Raw genomic sequence first — 9,839 nt, 5'->3', positions numbered from 1 at the left:
GAACCATGGAGATCAAAGGGCCAATGCATTAAATTGAGTGAAACTAATAAATTATTGGAAAACAATTTTCAAATAGAAGAAAATATTACAATATGAACAATAGCATTATTACTAACTTTAAAAGAATAGAGGATTTCTCACATTGCAGTCCATCAAAATCATGTTTCAACCATGTTTATTTGGAAATAATGTTACTATAATGTTCATTTAGAAACTCAAATTCCCAGTGCAGAATAAGCACTTATTCATTGGTGGAACTCTGGAAGCTTAAAAGGCATTAGACTGAGGTGGGTGGGAGCAGCCTTGCAGCCTTCTCACAAGTGAGATCAAGACGTGCCCAGGAGGATTACCACGAGACCTGCTGTCTGATCTGAAGGGGATATTGACAATACACCAGAATCTGGATAGTAGTAGACATATGTTATTTAAAACTTAGGTTTTATGTAGTATATCATAGGTACAGGCTTTCCTTCCTAAGTACCAGAACCATATGGCTTTTAAATCTGACTACTGCCACCCTAGCAATTGATGAAGAAAAACCCTCTCGTTTCATATTCAGACAGATTAAAAGGATCCAAGAGTTCCTGGTACCCTCTGGTTGTTCAGAGCTTCCCAACTTCCTACAAGTATTTCATGCTCCAAAATTCCCTACTCTATATAACTGCCAAAATAAATCTCAGCCTCCTTAAGTCAGATGCCCTCAGACAATGTGCCAGAAATAGGTTACAGGTGCGTTTTTAAGCTTCAGCTATTGCTTTCCTCAGTACTAACGGGGCCGGGGTGGGTCAGGGCAGTGGTTTCCAGGCCACTAGCAGGTTCAGCAGTTTACGCAAGTGTAATATACTAATATGACTTTCTGTGCATGTTGTGGTATTTTACAAACAACTGGGGAAGAACTTTTCTGAGTATTGCAGATTGATGCTCTTATGAGATCAGCTAATACTGATTTAGAAAATGTTTACCTGCTTTTTTTAATGAATAGAACTGTGGCTGCCAGCATCCTGAGGCAGGGTGGCCACGCTGCCGCAATCTGGTTCAGTTTCTTTGACAGGTATGCAACCGGCTGCTGCCAGGGCCTAACAGTCTATGTCAGAACACCGAGAGCTACTTTTTTTTTTCCATGTACGAAGAGATTGAAGGGCGTTTTTATATTCGGCAGGCCTCTGAAGCAGCCTCTCTTTCTAGGAAGATGGCTCTTGCCTCTTCTGTCTAGACAGGGGGCTCTCGGTCTGTCCCCCCACCCCCACCCCAGGGGGCTGTAGAGGGGTTTTGCCATTGCCGAGAATCCAGGAATCCAGATTCTGCAGAACCCGGCGGCCCCCAGGAACTCTTGTAGGCCTTTCTTCGTCTGGGGCTGTGGTAAGGAGATAATGACATTGTTTCTCTCCGGCCCTAGTGCCCTTTCTCCCTGGGTGAGGAGGAAGCCCAAGTACCAGACTTGCTGCTGGACTGCTTTTGTCCCCGTGGCTCTGAGAATAGTAACAGTCTTGTTACTGAAGGGGGCTACAGGGATTGTGACCACAGTGTTCTGCCCCTGTGTCAACCATAAATGTCATGTTTTGGCCCCCCACTTTCATTCTGACCGTGGGCTCATGAGGGCCGAGAGTGAGAGAGCCCAGTCCTTGTCAATCTGAGTCTGTTCCTGCCAGGCCAGTGAGCCTTTCCCCGTGAGGCTCCTTCCGGTAGTGACTGGGCTTCGGGGCTTTGCCTCGGTTGGGGCGCTCGTTCTTCCAGTGCCCCTTCTTTTAACAGTAAGCACACTGGTCCCTGGCTGGGGGGGGGGGTTCCTCGGCTTTCCCCCTCTTGGTGGTGGGCTTTTCTCTGCCTTTTGGTTATTTCTTTCTTTTAGAGCAGCTGCCAGGAGGCGGGCCTTTTTTTTTTTTTTTCGTTCTTCTTTCAGCCTCTCTGTCGGCCTGAACTTCTCTGTCTAGATATACTTTGTTGGCAATTTTAATCAATTCAGTGATATTTATTCTGGCAAAGCCTTCGAGTTTTTGGAGCCTTCGTCTGATGTCTGGGGCGGCTTGAGCTACAAATAAGGTGTTGGCCATTTGCTGGCTCCCTGGTGACTCAGGATTGAAGTGAGTGTAGATTCGATAAGCTTCACACAGTCTCTCATTATAGTCCCCAGGAGACTCTCCTGGTTGTTGAGTGACTGGAGATACTTTGGTCATGTTCATAGGCTTTTTGGACCCAGCTTTGATCCCCTGAAGGAGGGCGTCCTGATACTGGTGGATCTGATGCTGTCCCTTATGGGTGGTAAAGTCCCACTTGGGGCACTCCTCGGGGACAGCGATTTCAGCCCATGCACCCCGATCAAGGACCCCGGCTGCCTCTTCTCTTCCGTTGTGAACAGGTTGTGGAGAAGCTGTTGGCAGTCTTTCCAGGTGGCCGATGGGTTTGGAAGACGGATTTCATGAGATCAGCCGGGGCTTGTGGCTTTTCCGATGGGGTGTTGTATTTTTAATTGAGGAGGATAGTTGTGGAGAAGGGTTGATAGTAAAGCATGGACTGGCTGGGCTGGATGGTCCTGTCTTTATTACACCTTTCAGGCTCCTGCGTCTCTTGCGCTGGCATCTGAAGGGCGCCTGCTCCCAGCCAAGGGCTCAGTCTGGCTACTGGTCTGGGGGAGAGTGGGTCCACTGGTTCTGGAGTTGGCGGGGAGGCTGATGGTGGTGGGGTGGCCAGGACCAGGGGGCTGGGTGCTGATGGCCTTGGGGGCGCATAAAGTGGGGGCAATATTGGCTCTTCCTCTGGATCACCAGCAAGAATTTGTGGCGGCTCAGGCTTCTGTTGATTCTTTGTGGGCTGCTTTGTTGAGGCGACCAAGACCCTACCTTGTCCCTGCCTGTTGCAAGCAAATTGCACCCAAGGGGGAAGGGTCTGGGCAACTCCTAACTGGGAGTCAGTGTATGGGAACTGATAAGGATGACCTGGATCTCTAGTGATGACCCGCCAGACTCGACAGATTGTTGGGACATCTAGGGTCCCCTCAGGAGGCCACCCCACATCAAAGGCGGGCCAATCAGATGCTTCACTTGCCAGGGGTCATACTTATTCCATATTCTCCCTGAAATCCCTTTTTGAAATTTTTGATCATGGCTTCAAGAACTGTGGGTTTGCTGTGTCCCGATCCCACGATGTGTTCGTGAGACGGTGCCGCAAAGACAGACAGGGGACGGGGTGTCATACACTTCATCATTTTAACATAGAATTCCATTAAAGAAGCCTCCCGCTGCTAAAGACTATGACTCAGAAACAAAGGTTCAGCGGAGAAGAACCTAACGCTTTTAAAAAAGTGGGCCTGGCCTCTTCCCTCTTAGCCTTATGCTTGCATTGTTTTTACACTGGCAGTTTCACACAAAGAAGACAGGATGAGCAAAGCAAAGGTATGACAACTTTTTTCCCGTGAGGGATTATTCTGGAACACTGTTCAGGAGACCGTCTCCCTACTCTTGCTTTGAGCAGCATTAAACTAAAAGGTCTCCTTAAACAGCAGGAATTGGGATCTTCTCAAGGATGTGGAGGGTGGCAACATACATCTGAAGGCCTGATAGCTTCGGAGCCAGAAAATATGCTTTCCTGGGCTGGTGGGAGGAGAGGAGAAAAGGGAGAAGAGCCCTTTCTGGCCTTGATGGAATTGCTTCTCATCTTTCTTTTCAAGTGCCTGAGTCACTTCTATTTCCCAATCTCCCCCACAAAAGCTGAGGGTAGTGAACCGAATTTGGGTCATGGTGAATGAATTTTGGTAGCCACCTTCCCGTAAATCGCCTTGAGGAGCTTCTTAGGACGTTTCCCCTAGAGTCCAGTGTGCAGCCTGACCTTGTCAGCACCAATGGAGCTGGTCTGTCTGGAAACACACTGCTCTCTGACTAAGGACTCCCCTCGTCCTATCTTGCCCTTCCTTCTGGTCACAGAGGGGCAGGGTGGGGATGAAATGGGGTGCTGGGGGAGGGATGGAGGAGAATATATGGGCCGCTGCAAACTCATCACAGGCACTTGGGAAACGTCTGTGACATGCAGGGCCTACTGACAGTGACTCGGGGATGTCCCTCATGAAAGGAGGCCTCCTTGTCATTCTGTGTAAACGGCATTTCCTTGCCCATTGCCATTCATACCCTACCTGCCCCATGTGGTACACAGAGACAGATATATTGAGAATGTACGTCTTTACTGATAACACAAGTGTGGAGGGGATAAGGGTGGCATGGGCAGCATGGGTGGCCCATGGGCCCATGGCGCCAGAAGCATCCATCTGTGCTCCAGCTCTGGAACTAGGATTCTAGGGCCCCTCCATCATTACGATGGCAGGGTGGTCTGGGTCAGCTGGCGCGTTCCTGGGCACGAGGTGCTCTGATTTCGCTTGTACTTGGCCCTCCGATTCTTAAACCACATCTATAATCAGAGGGAAAATAGGATTGGTTTAGTATATGAAACAGTTAATGCCATCATAGAAAAAACACAGCATGCAACTTTATATCTGCCATTCGAATTTCAAACTGCATCAGGAGAAACTATTTAATTATTGCTAAAATAACTCCGCAAAGTTAGCACCACACCCCCTCCCTCCGGCTCACCCTCAGCTCCAGCTATGTGCCAAGCTCTGGAATAGGTTTATTACTTTGTCTCTGTGCTCCCAATTTTAATATTCTAGTGTTTTTTCCAGGTATTGGCTGGAAGTCTGGCTTATTAACTGGACCAATCCTTGCTGCTGATCCCAGGCCTGATTACAGGATAAAGAAAGGTCTGTATCCTGACAGTGGATCATCAGCTGTCCAGCTGCCTCTTGCCCCTTCCTCACTAGGGATAGGGTCAGCTTGTGTGCGGGGGAATTTGGACATTGTAAGTAGTGGGCCCTATTTAAATTCGTATTGAGGGGAAGAGCTCCCTATTTGAAAAGCCTATCTATCTTCAGTGAGAAGTAAATAATCAATAGGAAGGAACATGGATTTTTAGACAAGGTTTCCTTCATGGATGTCCTAGGGGTCATGAGTCCTTTGAAACCTCTCGAGAGTTAAAACGCAGTCTGCCCCTTTTTAGGGAGGCCTGGCCATAGGGTCCTGAGGAGTGTGTGGCTTGTCTAACTGGGACCTGAGAGTTGCTGACATCTTGGACACTGCCTTGATTCTTGTAACCTGCAGCATTAAGGGAAGTCGAGACCATCTCAAGGCACACCATGGTCACTGTTGTCAATTCTGCATGCTCCAACCTGCCCCACCCTTCAAACCTTCCTGGGCTCAGGACCAGGTCAGCCCACTCTGCTCTGGCTACAGTTCCAGGATCCTGGACCACAGCCGCTGTTGTCCAGCATGGCAGGTTATCCTAGGCGCTGCTACTCAACCAGGAGGTCCCAATCCCATCCCTTATTCTTAAGGCAAGAACGTGGAACAGGCATTTTAGGAACATAGGTGACAACAATGAGGCTAAGGGGTTGTAGCATGGCTCCTCCCTAAATATCCGCCAACTAATTTTGCAAACAGAGCAAAACTGTCAGTCCAACTTCACTATCTTCTCAGTGTCCTAGTTAATGGGCTTTACATTGTACTTAAATCCTTTTGGAAATTTCCAAACTGCGAATTTTATGTGACACAAAGGGCCTTTTTTCCCTGCCTGAAGCCTCATTTCCGCTCTCCTGTCTTAGTATTTGCAGTCTTTCTGCCGCAGGAATACATGTTTAAGAAAGGCCAGTGTGATAGAGCTCATTTTTGCGGGATCCAAAGGCACCAGTGGTCAAATCTCCATAAACATAACCAAAGCCCACAGCTGGCTGTAGCGGTCTGGGCTGATATTAGGTCTCTATCCCCAATATTGGTTTCACCAAACAGTTCTATTTGCAAAAGAAAGGAGGAAGACTGTGTATTAATTTTCTCATGGAAATGCATGCGGCAGGGTTTGGAAATAGATGAGAACCCTGACGTTTTTTTTCCTGATTTGTGGTTCCTCGTGGCTCCCATTGCCTTCAGAACGCCAGTGAGAGAACACTATATAAACCCGGAGCGGGGGGCAAGCTACTCACCAAGCATTACATTTTCCTTATCCTCTGCAATATGCCTTGCCGGCCTAAGAAACTGCTCCCAACCTCCTCCCACCCTTCCCAAGCCGAGCCAGGCCTGTGAGCCCAGCCTCTGGCATTAGGACGCCAGCACTCAATGGTCGGCTGTGTGGGGCTGCTTTTCAGGCACTCCCAGTGCCAGACCTTCAGCTCTTTGTTCATCACTGCACTCAAATGTGCACTGCAGCAAAGCTAATGAATTCAAAACTCATACCGATTTTCTTTTCTTCTTTGGGGGGAAATACCTCTTTGATAAACCTTAGGGTTCTTTTTATTTTTTTTTGGCCGCCCATTTGTCCCAGATGGGAAAAAAAGTATCATTTCCTGGGGGAATGAAAAGTACTTGAAATTAACACAGCTATGAATCTACCCTGAAAGGAGGGCCATCCTTCCCTCCCCCACCAAACAGATTCCACAAAATTCACCTCTTCAAAGTAGTACCATCACAATGGAAAAAAATAAATTCCTCAGATGTTAGAAATTCCTCAAGAGAATACTGGCACATTTAGTAGATTCATAATGTTGCATTTGCATGGTGTCTGTAAAGACCTATTTTGACTATATGTAATTCTTTTCCTGACCTGTTTCTCCCTTGTTAGGTCAAATTAATATTAATTCAACATTCTTCTTGCTTGCTTCATTCTTTAGGCAAATTTTCAAAGCTTACAAAACTTTCTTCCCATTCTCACCATAATGTGGCTATTCTAGCAATGTCTTCAGGTTGATACATCAAAGAATTAAAGAAAATTGAACTTTAGAGCTGCCGCTCTACGCTGCCTTACCAAACACTTAAAAACACCAGTGAGAGAATCAGGCAACCGGACTTTTAAGCTATCTTCCTCTGTCTCAGCTTAATTAAAAGTTACTCCTTCACTCCCCCATTTATAAACACACTCATTTTTCTAACAGCTTATGTCTGGTTTTAAGTGATTTAGCACAACTGAACCCTCTCATAACCTGCTCTGTGCATTAATTTGAGTACTTCCAAATTTAGGATGAGTCCCACTCTACACAGAAGTGTTCCCTACAGGATACCACTGTTAGAATGAGTGGAACGTTATTGAACATACACATATATATGTATATGGGTATTATATATTCTATATGTATATATAGATCTACATATCTATATGTTTGTAAAATATATGTATTTAGATTTGTACACAGAATAGAAGCAGTTCCTTTTTTTCCCTTTTTCTTTAAGAAATCATGTTCTCACTTGTCATGGGAAATATTCATAAGCTGGAGTTTAAATATCCCATTTTCCACCTGCAAAGATCCCTAAGGTTAAAAGTTCTTTGCCAGTGGAAAAACAACAAAAACACGAATGTGAGAATGCCTAGAATAAAAGCGTCCAATCCTCAAAGCAGGCTTCAGAACGGCTGCCCTGCCATGCAGTTGTACTCACCTGCACTCTAGCTTCAGTCTCACCTATGGATCTTGCAAGTTGGCTTCTGAAGAGAGAAAACCACAAATGTCTTAGTATTCGCAGTTGTGGATAACATTCAATATGTACATTTTATGCTTGTTTTAAATTTGTAGTCTCCCCTCAAGACCGCCCAAGTAAACTTTTCTGTCATTTACGGCCCCAGGCTTCCTTTTTAGATGGCTTCCCCTCAAAATTTAAGGTGGCACTGACAACTCAGTATCCAAGAAAAATAATTTTAATGCACCTTTAAAAAAAATTAATGCAAAGAGTCTAATGAACAAATTATCACAACTTTTAATAAAAGAACAATCCATCAACTGGGGTTGCATGACAGTACCTCACTCTCCTTCCCTGATTCCACTAAAATTTTATTTACTAAAAAGGGCCACTAGCACAGGTGGCAAAAGCAAGAAACACATACATGGGACTACATCAAAATTTAAAACTTCTGTGCATCAAAGGACACAAACGGAGTGAAAAGACAACCCATGGAATGGGAGAAAATATTTTCAAATCATGTATCTGATAAGGAGTTACTATACAGAATATATTAAGAATTCCTACAACTCGACAGTAAAGAAACACCCAGATTAACAAAGGGGCAAAGGGCCCAAACTGACACTTCTTCAAAGATGACACACAAATGGCTACTATGCACGTGAAAAGATGCTCAACATCAATATTCATTAAGGAAATGCAAATCAAAACCACACTGATTTCCTCCTCATCCCATTAAGATAGCTACTATCAAAACACCAGAACACCAAGTGTTGATAAGGATGTGAAGAAATTGGAAGTCTTGGGAATGTAAAATGATGCAGCTGCTAAGGAAAAAACAAAATTTACAAATGGGATTAGCCTATGATCACCAATGTTCCACTTCTGCATATATACCCAAAATAATTGAAAATGGTCTTGGGAAGATATTTGTACTATTCAGAATAGCCAAAAGGCAGAAGCAACCCAAGTGCCCAGTAATAAATGGACAGGTAAAGAAAAGATGGTATTTACGCACAATGGAATATTATTAGCCCTAAAAAGGAAGGACTTCTGGGACACGCTACGACATGAATGAACCCTGAGGATATGATGCTAAGTGAAAAAAGCCAGTCCCACAAAGAAAAAACTATGATTCCACTTCCATGAGGCACTCAGAGTAGTTAAATTCATGGGAACAGATAGTAACAAAACGGTTGCCCGGGCTGAGGGGGCTGGGGGAACAGTGAGTTGCTCACAGTGTACTCACTTCTCAGATTTCAAGATGAAGAGTCCTGGAGATCAGTTATACAACAATATGTGTGTACATAACACTACTGGACTGTATGTTTAAAAATGGTGAAGACACTACATTTTATGTGTATTTTGCCACAATAAAACATCAGGAGAAAAGGAACAAGACAAGGATGCCCACTCTACCCGCTTTTATTCAACACAGTGCTGCAGTTTGTAGCCATGGAAATCAGACAACACAAAGAAATAAAAGGCATCCAGTTTGGGAGGGAAAAAGTCAAACTGTCACCCTTTGCAGATGACATGATACTGTACATAAAAAACCTGAAAGAATCCACTCCAAAAGTACAACTACTATCTGAATTCAGCAAAGTTGCAGAATACAAAATTAGTACACACAAATCTGTCACAGTCCTATACACTAACGACGAACTAGCAGAAAGAGCAATCAGGAAAACAGTTCCATCCACAGTTGCATCAAAAAGAATAAAATACCCAGGAATAAACCTAACCAAGGAGGTGAAAGACCTATACCCTGAAAGCTACAAGACACTCTTGAGAGAAACTAAAGAGGGCACTAATAAATGGAAATTCATCCCATGCTCTTGGGTACCAAGAATTAGTATTGTCAAAGTGGCCAGCCTGCCTAAAGCAATCTACAGATTCACTGCAATCCCTTTCAAAACACCGAAAGCATTCTTCAAGAAACTGGAACAAATAGTTCTGAAATTCATATGGAATCACAAAAGACCCCTAATAGCCAAAGCAATCCTGAGGAGGAGGAATATAGCAGAGGGGATCTCGCTTCCCAAATCCAAGCTCTACTACAAAGCCACAGTAATCAAGACAATTTGGTACTGGCACAAGAACAGACCCATAGACCAGTGGAACAGGATAGAGAGTCCCGATATTAACCCAAGCATATATGGTCAATTAATATATGATAAAGGAGCCATGGATATACAATGGGGGAAAAGATAGCCTCTTCAACAACTGGTGTTGGCAAAACTGGACAGCTACATGTAAGAGAATGAAACTGGATTACTGTCTAACTCCAGACACAAAAGTAAGCTCAAAATGGATGAAAGACCTGAATGTAAGTCACGGAACCATAAAACTCTTAGGAGA

General features: G+C 44.7%; 1 long non-coding RNA gene across 1 annotated transcript in view; it reads right to left on the bottom strand.

Moving 5' to 3' along the window:
- Positions 1–4,174: 4,174 nt before the first annotated feature.
- LOC130681963 (uncharacterized) overlaps positions 4,175–9,839 on the bottom strand; it is a 31,112-nt gene continuing 25,447 nt past the window's right edge. The window contains exons 3-4 of the long non-coding RNA XR_008995243.1: positions 7,461–7,506; positions 4,175–4,395 (exon numbers count right to left, since the gene is read on the bottom strand). This is a non-coding gene — a long non-coding RNA (uncharacterized LOC130681963). The remainder of the gene's footprint in view (positions 4,396–7,460; positions 7,507–9,839) is intronic.

The sequence above is a fragment of the Manis pentadactyla genome, chromosome X (genome assembly GCF_030020395.1).
Source record: "Manis pentadactyla isolate mManPen7 chromosome X, mManPen7.hap1, whole genome shotgun sequence".
NCBI lineage: Eukaryota > Metazoa > Chordata > Mammalia > Pholidota > Manidae > Manis > Manis pentadactyla.
Note: the sequence above shows the minus strand (reverse complement) of the source record. Positions and strands in the feature narration are given on the sequence as shown.